A 15,019-nucleotide genomic window follows, 5' to 3' on the forward strand; every position below is an offset into this window, starting at 1 on the left:
ATCGCGCTGGCTTACAAGGTGCGCAGTTACCATCAGAACCAAAACAACTACAGGTTGTAAATTGGTTTACAACACACGAATAGGATTGTGACATTTAAAAATGAACCACAATAATTGAGAATTTACAGCAAAGTGTCGCTTGTGTGGTTCTTACAGTTACTGCTCTATAGGAGAGTGCATGTGTGTGTATGTGCGTGTGCGTTTGTGTGGGCGGGGGGGGAAGGTATGGGAGCAGGAGTGGGCTGGAACATGTCGTCTGGGACGGGTCACCTGCAAATGGCGTTGGGCCCATGTCATTCATTACTACAGTGTTGGTCCTACAGGGCCTCCGACTGTGATAAAGGAGGGTGACGGAAGGGAGGAAGGAGGTTCGGATCCTGGACAGCTGGGAGAGAAGAAATTCCCCCTCCCATGCCCTCTCTCCTCCTCTTCCTCCTCTCCCCCACTGGTCCACGCTCTCTGCCCCTCACAAGTGGGGGTGGGGGGCGCCAATGCTCTCTCTGGCACAGGGCACCAAAAAGGTCTAGTTACGTCTCTGTAGTGAAGAGAGCGTTGATGCGGTCACTTCCCTCCGGCACAATGCAGGAACGGGCCCCTTTCTGAGTGCCTGTCCCTGCGTGCGCTATTTCATACATTCTGACGATATTATCGCATACGGCAATGTGATCACAGGTGCTATTATCGCGACCAGGTCGCACGGAGTATGTAATTAGGGGTAAATGAGCCCTTGTACCTCGTTAGTCATGTGGCCTCTGTTTTATAGTTTGTCTTAGTTCTTAGTGATGTCGTTCTCCTGTTTCTCCAGCATGTAAGAGACCCAATGTCAGATTCTTTTTATTAATTATTGTTTGTACTCTTGCCAGTATTAAAAACAGTTTGTACTAATAAAAAAAAAAGAAATGACCCTAAATGACGCACAAGTCTGAGGGGAAAGGCAGAGACGTGAGGACCGCCCCGATCTGTTGTGAATTTACACACTGTTTGTTTGTCATTTAACAACCAGATTAGCTGGTACCCCTCCCTCCCCCCTACCGCATGGCATCTCACTCTCTGTAAATCAGATGTTAAGCGCAGTCTAACAGAGCGGAATCACGGTTGATAAGTTAAACATCATGATTGGTGATCAAAATGGCAAATTATGCCACAATTCTGCACTTATATGAGCTCTATATATTTTACTGTAATTGGGCCAATTCATCAAGCCTTACATTGAGTTGTGTAATTACCTTTACCACCATTCATCGGTGTCCTTGTTGTTTTAGTGTTTGTGCTGCCAGATAACTCAGCTGTCACACTGCCGCTCCCTGCTGCCAGGCACACCAACTGCCACCCTTACTGCCGTCACGCTGTGCCCCAATGCCAGTCACCTATGCTCTCGCTAGCGCTGATAAACACATTTTCGCTTCATTCTACTATAATCTAGGCTGGTCTCCATGCATAGCTTTCATAGAGAAAGAGAGAAGAGTGACAGGAGGCATTTGACATGTTTAGACCCATTAGGCTGGGTCAGCTGACACGATTAGGACTGGGGTAGTAGTTGGGTTTCATAGGGTTAATTGGCTGTATGGTTTTTATAGCCTGTGATTGGTTGGGTGTAGGAAGGGGTGGAGCTGGGCTGTGTATTAGGTTATTTGTACCCTGTGTAGAATATTCAGATATTCCCTGACTGTTAGATATTAGGAGGGGGGTTGGATACCTTGCGTGGAGTATGATGGGTGGGCAGGCGGCCTCCTAGGTAGGCCTGGGGCGCTGATGTGACAGATGGTGATACTGTGAGTAGGGATGTTCTATTTTCTCCACCATACTTCTGTATTAAAATTGAATTATTTGCCTCCGTGTCATTATTTAGGATAAGGTTACGTGTATGTTACCTGTCTGGGAAGTGTGGGCTGACATCACTTTAAGGGGCCCATTTATCATTGAATATTTGCAGCTTAATCCCCAAAAAACACCCGTTTTCGGGGGTTAACCGCAACTATTAGATTTCCCCCAAATGTATGAAGGAGGGACCGCGGCAGATATCCCCAGTACCTTCTCCAATCCATCCATTCCCGCAGGCAGCCGCATCCCGCATCGGTTTCTATGGGAGATACGATGCTGGCAGATTTACCAACATCCGCAATGTGTTGCATTCCCCATATTGGCCCCCGGAGCTAACGCCATCCTCAGATGGCGTTAGCCCATTGTAGCCTGTGGGCTACACCGCGCATAATTAGCCGGGACTGGCGGCTGCGCATATACCGTCTGCGGGACTGAGCCCCGGGAGCTCTCCGGGCACATCGCAGGGACGGGCGCCATTCCAAGTCCTTGCCCCTGCATGTGCCAGATGGTACAGTCAGGTGAGATGATCGCATTTTGCAATGCGGTCATGGGCGGTTTTATCATTAATAAATGGGCCCCTAACAGAGAGAGATAGGGCTTATTTATCAAAAAAATATTTGTTGTGGTATTAGTATAAAGTCAGACATGCGGCCATCAATAGGTGCTGCTGCGCCTGACGGAGAATCCGGCCCTATATGACCACCCCACTACCATCTGTCGCCATTTAGGTATTTATTCATTATTTAGGATTAAAGGGATAAAATACCATTAATGATTGAATGTGATTTTCACCATAGTGAAATATGAATATATATAGATGTTCAGTAGATGTGTTACATGTATACATACTCGTATAAACTAATGTATCAAATAGGGAATTACTTAAATAATCAAGTTTATATGTCTGATGTACATCAAATGTATTATTGTAAGGGGAGTTTGAACAAGGTTTCCTGCTTAGGGCATAGAGTAATGATACGGGCACTGCTATGCACAGGTGTGTGCAGACAATTAAGATCAAAAACAGTGTAGCAGACAATGGTCATTTATACAACGAGTTAATCCATTGTTCAGGCCAGGGCCAATGACAACAGGGGCAATTTAGCTACTATACCACCAAGAGGTCACATCTATTGATGCCAACACCTATAGGTAAAACAGATATATCTGCACATCAAACGTTATAATTCCAAAATACCCTCCTTGCTCGCCACCTAGAGGGCAAAAGTGAGCTGAAACCTTTACAACTCTTTGAATCTGGTTTAGGGAAACCCGTAATTATCTGCTACATTGGACAGAATGGGAGATGGCAAAATGCTTCTCTTTTTCTATATATATTACAATTATTAGTTTAGTCACGTATACACACACACTTTTGCTGCAGCACAACAGGACAGGTTGCTGATGGGGCTGGGGCTGGGGCCGGGTATCAGTATCAAAATGACGCAATTCACACAGAATAGTTTCATATTAGTCCCGCCCCCTTACCACAGACACAAATTGCTGCAAGAGGTTGGGGCTTCAATAACGGGGCGCTAGCCCAAGTACAAATTAAAATGGACCCATGAGGGGGGTCATCTGCGTGCTCAGGCCAGGGTACCCCGCTCCACAGTCTCTAACGGTTTCGCTGTTTCTAATTGTCTTGTGTTAGTGGCTGTAAGATGTAACAAAGGATATGATTTTGGTAGCATGCCAATGTTCCATTTTTTGGATTTCGCAAGAAGTGCTCCTTAATCCAGTCCAGTCGTTCTGCTAAAGCTGTTGTTCATCAAAGCTGGAACCTTATTCCAATATGAACTGATTCCCAACAGCACAAACATTTGGATAGATCTCTGTTTGGCCCTCAGACATGTATCCGCACTGGGACCCATCTGCGTAGGAACGCTCTGCAGAACGGACAAATGAGGTCAGAGTGTTCCTTGTTGATGCTAAAATGTTTTCATACAAATTCCAGCTCAGCCTCAGCCAGGAACATTCTCATGTTACACGTTCTAAGGTCCTCATCCAGCCTGAGCCGTGGTCAGAACATGCGAGGCCCACATATTAATACCTTATCCTGGGAGCAGGGTGCTCATGAGCAGGGCCGGCCCTGACAAATTTGATGCCCTATGCAAGAAATTATGGGTGCCCTTTTCCCTAGTACTGTATGTCCGTGGAGCTACCTCCTGTGTGCCATGAGCCTAACACCCTGGTGGTCTCGGGTGCCGAGTAAAAGGTGTCCCACTGGGACCTTACCTGCTCTACCAACCTTATTGGGCACATAGAGCTACCCTCTGCATCGGCCCTTCCCAGGCGTGGTCAGCGTCGCTCCTCAGCTTGCCAAGCTCCGAATCCTCTATTGCTTCTCGGCACTGGCTTGATTCCACCAGCTACTTAACTCTGCCGGACTTCACCTGAACAGCGAGAGGACCAATATAAGACCTTTCACAAGAGCCCATTTGCCACCAGAGCATAGGACCTGGAGTCTTCTCTCTTCCTTCTGCTGCGATGTATCGGTGCAACGTATTGTCGCCTCTTCAGGACCTCATCTATGCTCCCCCTACGCTGTCGTACTTACTGGCTTTGTACCGCTCGCACCAATAAAAGCCAGAGCGATGACGTGGCTGCTGGTCTGCGAGTGGCTCAAGGCCAAGTTTGAAAAGCTGCTCCTCCTCCTTTAGCGCTGGTGGCTCGTTCCTAGTGTTTTCTACAGATTCTCTGCATCCGTCAGGTGGATTCCCAGACTATCTGAAATAATCCCAGATTGGTGGCGTCGCCCATGGACAGCCCTCTTCATCAAAATAATCAAAGACTGTAATGTATCCGAAAACCTCCAGGTATTAGCTGCAAAATCAGGGTGACCTTGTGGCGGAACAGTAAATACATGTAGGATTTATCCTTTAACTGTAAATGGAAACTTTACATAGTGTCCCCTGGATCAAAAGAATATGCGATCGCCACGGAAATCGGTATGATTTACCGCTGGACGCATGTCCGGCAGGTGAAATCCCGACACCAGCATCCCGGCAACAGTGGAAATCCTGATCGTCCTCAGGAAAGTATTAGCCAACCTAATTCCACCCCCTAACCCCCCCCCCCCCGTCCCCTAGTCTAAACCTAACCTCCCAGGGGGGTGCCTAACCCCAAATCCCCCCCCCCGGAAACCCTAAACCTCCCCCCCCCCCCCCCGCGGCTATCTCCGCTCGGCGTATGTCTAATGACAGGAGTATCGACGCCTGTCTTTAGACCCTTGCCAGGATATAACAGTCGGGAAGCCGGCTGTCGGGATTCGGTCCGCCGGCTTCCCGACTGCATACCATTGCCGCTATGCCCTTGTTCCTCAATCCAGGACTATTCTGACTGATTCAGACCAGGAGTAAGGCTACCTATGGCACTCCAGATGTGAGGGACTACATATGCCAGCATGACCGAACAGTAAAACTTTAGCATATATATTTTCCAGATTTCAGAGTTCACAATAATTGCTTATTTAAAATAGTCCAAAATAAAACATACACTCGCAGCTACCCCTCCTCCTATCTGTTCCAGATCACAATTGTACACTTCATAGAAATAAAAGGGGGTAGAGCGCGCCTATGGGTCAATTCAATTAAGAGACTTGCAGCACAATTCAAACTCACAGTTCTGAGGTTATTTGAGGTTTTTTTGTGCGCACTTACCTGAGCAGGTACAAAAGGTTGGGAAAATCTTTATCTGAAGGTAAAAATGTCAGGGCAAAGTGCAGAACATCTCTTGTACACCCCTCTGAATGAATACACTTGGAGGGGTTTAAAAAGCATAGTTTGGCCAATAAAGACATGTCAGTATTCAAGTGAATTTTGCTAAAAAGCTCAATAATGAGTGTAAATGACGGGGGACATGTAGGGGGGAGGTGTAAATGATGGGGGACAGGTAGGTGGAGGTGTAAATGATGGGGGACAGGTAGGTGGAGGTGTAAATGATGGGGGACAGGTACGTGGAGGTGTAAATGATGTGGGACAGGTACGTGGAGGTGTAAATGATGTGAGACAGGTATAATGAGGTGTAAATGATGGGGGACAGGTATAATGAGGTGCAAATGATGGGGGACAGGTATGTGGAGGTGTAAATGATGTGGGACAGGTAGGTGGAGGTGTAAATGATGGGGGACAGGTAGGTGGAGGTGTAAATGATGGGGGACAGGTAGGTGGAGGTGTAAATGATGGGGGACAGGTAGGTGGAGGTGTAAATGATGTGAGACAGGTATGTGGAGGTGTAAATGATGGGAGACAGGTATGTGGAGGTGTAAATGATGGGAGACAGGTATGTGGAGGTGTAAATGATGGGGGACAGGTATAATGAGGTGTAAATGATGTGGGACAGGTATAATGAGGTGTAAATGATGTGGGACAGGTATAATGAGGTGTAAATGATGTGGGACAGGTGTAATGAGGTGTAAATGATGGGGGACAGGTATAATGAGGTGTAAATGATGTGGGACAGGTATAATGAGGTGTAAATGATGTGGGACAGGTGTAATGAGGTGTAAATGATGGGGGGCAGGTAGGTGGAGGTGTAAAGGATGGGGGACAGGTAGGTGGAGGTGTAAATGATGGGGGACAGGTAGGTGGAGGTGTAAGTGATGGGGGACAGGTAGGTGGAGGTGTAAATGATGTGAGACAGGTATGTGGAGGTGTAAATGATGTGAGACAGGTATGTGGAGGTGTAAATGATGGGAGACAGGTATGTGGAGGTGTAAATGATGGGGGACAGGTATAATGAGGTGTAAATGATGTGGGACAGGTATAATGAGGTGTAAATGATGTGGGACAGGTATAATGAGGTGTAAATGATGTGGGACAGGTGTAATGAGGTGTAAATGATGGGGGACAGGTATAATGAGGTGTAATTGATGGGGCAGGTAGGTGGAGGTGTAAATGATGTGGGACAGGTACGTGGAGGTGTAAATGATGTGAGACAGGTAGGTGGAGGTGTAAATGATGGGGGACAGGTATGTGGAGGTGTGTATGATGTGAGACAGGTATGGGGAGGTGTAAATGATGGGGGACAGGTAGGTGGAGGTGTAAATGATGGGGGACAGGTAGGTGGAGGTGTAAATGATGGGGGACAGGTAGGTGGAGGTGTAAATGATGTGAGACAGGTATGTGGAGGTGTAAATGATGGGAGACAGGTATGTGGAGGTGTAAATGATGGGAGACAGGTATGTGGAGGTGTAAATGATGGGGGACAGGTATAATGAGGTGTAAATGATGTGGGACAGGTATAATGAGGTGTAAATGATGTGGGACAGGTATAATGAGGTGTAAATGATGTGGGACAGGTGTAATGAGGTGTAAATGATGGGGGGCAGGTAGGTGGAGGTGTAAAGGATGGGGGACAGGTAGGTGGAGGTGTAAATGATGGAGGACAGGTAGGTGGAGGTGTAAGTGATGGGGGACAGGTAGGTGGAGGTGTAAATGATGTGAGACAGGTATGTGGAGGTGTAAATGATGTGAGACAGGTATGTGGAGGTGTAAATGATGGGAGACAGGTATGTGGAGGTGTAAATGATGGGGGACAGGTATAATGAGGTGTAAATGATGTGGGACAGGTATAATGAGGTGTAAATGATGTGGGACAGGTATAATGAGGTGTAAATGATGTGGGACAGGTGTAATGAGGTGTAAATGATGGGGGACAGGTATAATGAGGTGTAATTGATGGGGCAGGTAGGTGGAGGTGTAAATGATGTGGGACAGGTACGTGGAGGTGTAAATGATGTGAGACAGGTAGGTGGAGGTGTAAATGATGTGAGACAGGTATGTGGAGGTGTAAATGATGTGAGACAGGTATGTGGAGGTGTAAATGATGGGAGACAGGTATGTGGAGGTGTAAATGATGGGGGACAGGTATAATGAGGTGTAAATGATGTGGGACAGGTATGAGGTGTAAATGATGTGGGACAGGTATAATGAGGTGTAAATGATGTGGGACAGGTGTAATGAGGTGTAAATGATGGGGGACAGGTATAATGAGGTGTAATTGATGGGGCAGGTAGGTGGAGGTGTAAATGATGTGGGACAGGTACGTGGAGGTGTAAATGATGTGAGACAGGTAGGTGGAGGTGTAAATGATGGGGGACAGGTATGTGGAGGTGTGTATGATGTGAGACAGGTATGGGGAGGTGTAAATGATGGGGGACAGGTAGGTGGAGGTGTAAATGATGGGGGACTGGTATAATGAGGTGTAAATGATGTGGGACAGGTGTAATGAGGTGTAAATGATGGGGGACAGGTAGGTGGAGGTGTAAATGATGTGAGACAGGTAGGTGGAGGTGTAAATGATGGGGGACAGGTATAATGAGGTGTAAATGATGGGGGGACAGGTGTAATGAGGTGTAAATGATAGGGGACAGGTATAATGAGGTGTAAATGATGGGGGACAGGTGTAATGAGGTGTAAATGATGGGGGACAGGTAGGTGGAGGTGTAAATGATGTGAGACAGGTAGGTGGAGGTGTAAATGATGGGGGACAGGTATAATGAGGTGTAAATGATGGGGGGACAGGTGTAATGAGGTGTAAATGATGGGGGGCAGGTAGGTGGAGGTGTAAAGGATGGGGGACAGGTAGGTGGAGGTGTAAATGATGGGGGACAGGTAGGTGGAGGTGTAAATGATGTGAGACAGGTAGGTGGAGGTGTAAATGATGGGGGACAGGTATAATGAGGTGTAAATGATGGGGGACAGGTATAATGAGGTGTAAATGATGGGGGACAGGTATGGATGTGTAAAATGATGTGGGACAGGTATGTGGAGGTGTAAATGATGTGGGACAGGTAAGTGGAGGTGTAAATGATGGGGGAGAGGTAGGGGGAGGTGTAAATGATGGGGGACAGGTAGTGGGAGGTGTAAATGATGGGGGACAGGTATGTGGAGGTGTGTATGATGTGGGACAGGTATGTGGAGGTGTAAATGATGGGGGACAGGTAGTGGGAGGTGTAAATGATGGGGGACAGGTAGTCTCAGCTGTCACCAACAGCCTTCTATATGGTGCTGCTATCTCAGTTGTCAAATTTTTTTGGGTCCAGGATGGTTTCCCCGTTTTTTCATGCTCTTCTCCCAGGTTGCCTATTGTAGAAAATCTCATTTCTCGGGTGCACGCTTTCACATGATGTACGCGGGTTTCATGATACACGATATTTATGATATAGATTCGCTTTCACAAACTCGCTCCTAATTAAATTGACCCCCTAGTGTAACATGTATAACCGTTTCACCCTTATAGAGTGCTGCCGTATTTATGTGTATTTTGGATCAAAAAATTTAGTTTGTTTGAAATCACTTTTCAAAACTTCAAAGCCAAGCATTCCAATTCGCTGATCCACCACAGTATCCTCCTGTAATAAGCAAACACACTCTGGTGCTACTCCGTACAACAAAGGGAATATATTCAATAACAAAAAAAACAAAAAAAAAAAAGAAACACTTGCAAATAAAATATGCTCACAAGACAATAAATTCAGGCTTATCTGAAGTAGCATCCGCGCTAGGGGAAATCGCCAGACTCATTCTCAGACATCAGTCACAAGGAATCTGACCAAAACAAAATCCAGCTGATTTCAAAATGTGCTCCTCTTATCACCAGAAAAACAGTGGGAGGCCACGGAACAGGTTTTGTTTCTCAAAACCTCATCAGGGGTGTGACCTCCCACCTCCGATTCTTCCATTTTATTGTAACCCACTAAGTGCTTTATATTGCCATAATTAACGCCAGTGCCAGCATAAAAACACATTGTGTGTGTGTGTGTGTGTATATATATATATATATATATATATATATATATATATATATATTTATTATATAGAAATCCAATGGTCCTGCACTCATGTCCAATAGGTCCAGCAGAGGGGTGCGACCTCCCAAGACTAGCGTGTAGTCCCAATATATCCAAAAGAAGTCCTTATACAACAAGAACAGAGGGCACTCCCCAAAAGCCAGTAATTTATTTTATTCCAATATCTCACATGGGTGAATAGATTTGATCGACGTTTCGATGCCGGAGGACCTTTGTCAAGATAATCATATGTATTCAAAAGATAGTTGTTTCACCAGCACACGTGCATCACCCATAGCATCATAACATATATTAAACACTGGTCCCCATATATACCATACCTGTTACCGCCGTGTGTCTAGTCCCACATGGAGCGCATCACGGAAGTGACGAGCACTTCCTGTCATGTGACACGGGCAACACGCTATATCACGGCGCATTGCAATGCGACCAGATAGACATTGGTCTCCAATGCGCTGCGGGCACATGACCTGTTAATCAGCACATGTAGCACGCTGTGTCTCCGCGCATTGCTAGGCAACCAAGAAACCACCGATCTAACTCACAGGGCTTGTACAGGACTAACGTCACCTATAAACAGCGTGACAGCCATGTAAACAAACATCAATTACTATACCACTGCTGAGCATCATGGAGCTATTTACACAAACTATACACCATCGTTTCTAAACCCCTAACTCACAAATAGTAAACGCAAGCACTAATGATCCTAATTATGGCGGATGTCAAAGGCAAGATACAAATGAGGACCAGTAGTACATAATGAAATACTAATACAACTATAAAAACACACCTATAATAAAAAAAAGAACATTAGTCCAAAAAAAAGGACTATTATGATGACCCACTATCACTGCCAAAGGACCCTGCAACTTATTTCAAAAACATAGTCATTGGATTGGACTCATTTAGTCCACGTGGGGTTAGTGTCCCAAGTCGAAAAATCCACAGACTCAATTTTGCGCAATTTCAGTACCCTATCCCCTCGCCTTACGGGGGGTGGTACCCAGTCAATCAGTTCACACCCTCAGTGTGGCTACCTGATGGTTCAACTTCCAAAAATGTAAGGCCACCGGTTTGTCTGATATTCCTGAGGTTAGGGCTTGGCGAATGGATAGCCGATGATTAGCCATCCTTTCTCTGAAGCATCGCGTGGTCATGCCAACATATCCCAACCCACACGGACATGCGAGTAGGTATATGACATGATCCATTGTACAGACCAACTTCTACTTAATCTTTATCTGACGCCCAAAGGATGTGGAAAAGAGGGACCCGTCTGCATTGCGTTTGAGGTGACGCCTTCCGTACACCTGTAGCACCCAGGTTTCTGGCTATGTAGCCAAGTAGACGTATACTCTGGTGTTGGTCTCAGTGTAGTCCTCACTAGCATCTCCTTGAGGTTAGGTCCTCTCTAATAGGACATCAGAGGTGCTCGCACAACAACCGCCTCCAGCTTTTTATCTGAGGAAACAATGGGCCAATGTTTTCTCAACGTTTTCCTGACCAATGGTGTCTTATATGTACTTACGTACACCATCCGTTCTTGTTTTTCAACAATGTTTCCTTGTATTCCCGTCAGGGCATGACGAGCTTTGGCGAGGCACCTCTGTATCACATCTTTTTTATAGCCACGTTCACTAAATTTCATCGTCATCTCGGTCAGTTCTTCCATTCTAACACTATCCGTGTTATTACGAAGGACCCGGAGATATTGTGAAACCGGTAGACTTTCCAATAGATGGATAGGATGAAACCTGGTAGCATACAAGATAGTATTCCTGTCAGTGGCTTTTGTGTACAGGGTAGTCCCCAATAGGTTTCCATCCTTGTAAATTGAAAGATCTAAAAAAATTCACCTTCGCCACATCGATTTGATAAGTGAATTTCACTGGGTTATATAAACATACATTGCCGCGATCCTGCAAGCCGGCATCACAGAAATCAAACAGGTTGGATTTCGGCAATTTGACGATCGCGATCAAAAAATTATCACAATTGTCAAATCGACGACATTTAACATGACAAATTCCTGTGATCCGGCGACGGATCGCAGAACATAGATGGTGGGAGGTTGGCGTTTCCACCCCGACACGCCGGCATTTCCTATCGCATCGTGACAATCGCTGAAGTATGGGCACCTTAAGGCCCACACATGAACCCATTTTTTATTTTTTTTTCAATACTTACCTCTCCGGAGGTCCTGCAATGGCTGTGGCAGGGGGTATTCAAATCACCAGGAAAATAGTGCGGCAACCATTTTCGCACATGCGCAGTAGAAAAGTAAATTGCTGGGAAAATGGCCGCCGCACCATAACCTCGGAGACCTGAGCATGCACAGTAGAAAAATAAGAATTGCCAGAAAAACGTCCACAGTGCCATCTTCCCGAGGACCATGGTTTGCACAGTAGACTTTGGTACAGCACCAGCCTACTAGCGTTCACTAAAGGTGGGTACACACTATACAGATATGTCTGCAGGTGGTCATTCATACACATTGAACGACCATCTGCTTGAGGTCGCAGCTCCGCGCCCCTCCCCGCAGACTCTGCTGCATGTGTACGGGCGGTCTGCAGACACATCGGCCATCGGCTCTGCAGCAGAGGTCTGTTAATGATGTCACTCAGATAGATCGCTGGTACACACTGGCCGACGGGCAGCAGATATATTGGCCAATCAACTGTGGCATCATATAAAAGGATAATCCACATCATATTATCAGACGATCGGTCATATGGCGTGTACTCAGCTTAAACTTATACGGTGAAGGGTTTATTTAAAAAAAAAAAAGTGTGGGTTCAAAAGTGGTAGACATCTGTGCGACCGAACAGGGCCCAAACCACACACTGTTACATAGCACCCGCGCTATATTAGGTGCACCTGAAATAAGACAGATCTCTGCATATTCCCAGCACTGTATAGTGGGGTCTACACATCCTCTCAACTCTCGCCTGTGCGAGAATGCCGCATTGCCGCTCTGTTACACCCCTTAGTTGCAGGTAAGCGGAGACGCACATGACTCGAAATTGCCTGTAGAGGAAATCATACAGTGCATCCGGAAAGTATTCACAGCGCTTCACTTTTTTCCACGTTTTGTTATGTTACAGCCTTTATTTCAAAATGATTTTTGTCCTCAAAATTCTACACACATTACCTCATAATGACATGTAAAAAGTTGAGTTTTTTGCCAATTTAATTTAAAAAAGAAAAAAAAAAAAATACGTAAAGAAATCACATGTACGCAAGTACTCACGGCCTTTGCCATGAAGCTCAAAATTGAGCTCAGGTGCATCCTGTTTCCATTGATCTTTGAGGTGTTCCTACAGCTTAAATTGGAGTCCATCTGTGGTAAATTCATTGATTGGACATTTTGAAAAAGGCATACACCTGTCTATATAAAGGTCCCACACTAGACAGCGCATGTCAGTCAGAGCACAAACCAACCATGAAGTCTCTGTAGACCTCAGAGACAGGATTGTCTCGAGGCACAAATCTGGTGAAGGGTACAGAAAAATATCTGCTGCTTTTGAAGGTCCCATTGAGCACAGTGGCCTCCATCATCCGTAAAAGGAAGAAGTTTGGAACCACCAGGACTCTTCCTAGAGTTGGCCGGACGTCTAAACTGAGCGATCGGGGGAGAAGGGCTCTAGTCAGGGAGGTGACCAAGAAACCAATGGCCACTGTCAGACCTACAGCATTCCTCTGTGGAGAGAGAACCTTCCAGAAGGACAACCATCTCTGCAGCAATCCACCAATCAGGCCTGTCTGGTAAAGTGGCCAGACGGAAGCCACTCCTTAATAAAAAGCACATGGCTGCCCACCTGGAGTTTGCCAAGGACTCAGACCATAAGACACAAAGATTGAACTCTCTGCCATGAATGCCAGGCATTATGTTAGGAGGTAACCAGGCACCACTCATCACCAGGCCAATACCATCCCTACAGTGACGCATGGTGGTGGCAGCATCATGTTGTGAGGATGTTTTTCAGTGGAAGGATCTGGGAGACTAGTCAGGATAGAGAGAAAGATGAATGCAGCAATGTACAGAGACACCCTGGATGATAACCTGCTCCAGAGCGCTCGACTGGGGCGACGGTTCATCTTTCAGCAGGACGACGACCCTGAGCACACAGCCAAGATATGAGAGGAGTGGCTTCAGGACAACTCCGTGAATGTCCTTGAGTGGCCCAGCCAGAGACCAGACTTGAATCAGAATAAACATCTCTGGAGAGATCTGAAAATGGCTGTGCACCGACGCTTCCCATCCAACCTGATGGAGCTTGAGAGGTGCTGCAAAGAGGAATGGGCGAAACTGCCCCAAGATAGGTGTGCCAAGCTTGTGGCATCATATTCAAAATGACTTGGAGGCTGTAATTGCTGCCAAAGGCGCATCAACAAAGTATTGAGCAAAGGTTGTGAATACTTTATGTACATGTGTTTTGTTTTTTATTAAATATGCAACAAAAAAATATAATCTTAGTTGTCATTATGGGGTATTGTGTGTAGAATTTTGAGGACAAAAATGAATTTATTCCATTATTGAATAAGGATGTAACAAAATGTGGAAAAAGTGAAGCATTGTGAATACTTTCCAGATGCACTGTAGGGCATAAAATCACAAGTTTCGCAACTTCCTAAGGGGAGGTAATGTTCCGCATATTTAATTGTTTACCATATTTTGAATTTGAGGCATTACTACGCGGCATCATCATTCGATCAATACAGGACACTGCTGTGAGACCGTATTGACAGAAGTCCTCATTCAGGTCACTACACTTGAAAATCTACTGCACAAGTTTACAACTAAAATGACAGTGCCTTATAGTGGCCATTTTGCCAGTCGACATAGGGCCCGATTCAGAGCCGCTCACTCTGAATCATGGCCCTCCTCCATTAAAATGGAGCGTCCTCTTGGACGCTCGTATAGCTGTGGGTCACCACCCACAGCATATACGAGCGTCCAAAAAGATGGTCGCGATGGTCTTGACCATCGGACTTGCGACGGAAACCCTGCGGTAGGGTTTCCCAGCCACAAGCCCTGGAGTGATTTTGGCTCTATCAGAGCCAAAATCACTCCCACTGACATCACTAGTGATGTCAGTGGGGCCGGCTTCAGACGGCAGGCGTTCCCATGGGAACGCCTCCGTCTGGGAGGCACGCCCACCAAAGGGGGCGTGCTGTCAGTCACCATCGACAGCACGCCCCCCTTGGTGCGAGACCTGGAGCGACAGCTTGGTTGTCGCAGTCCGGGTTTCGCGCATGCGCACGACGGAGCTCCCTCCGTCGTGCACATGCGCAGTGGGGAACATCGACCCACTTGCGAGCGTACTGCTGCTTGCGAGTGGGTCTGAATGACCCCCATAGTTCGCACTTGTGTGATCAAAG

This window comes from Taudactylus pleione, unplaced genomic scaffold (genome assembly GCF_031769625.1).
Source record: "Taudactylus pleione unplaced genomic scaffold, aTauple2 ptg000583l, whole genome shotgun sequence".
NCBI classification, from domain to species: Eukaryota; Metazoa; Chordata; class Amphibia; order Anura; family Myobatrachidae; genus Taudactylus; species Taudactylus pleione.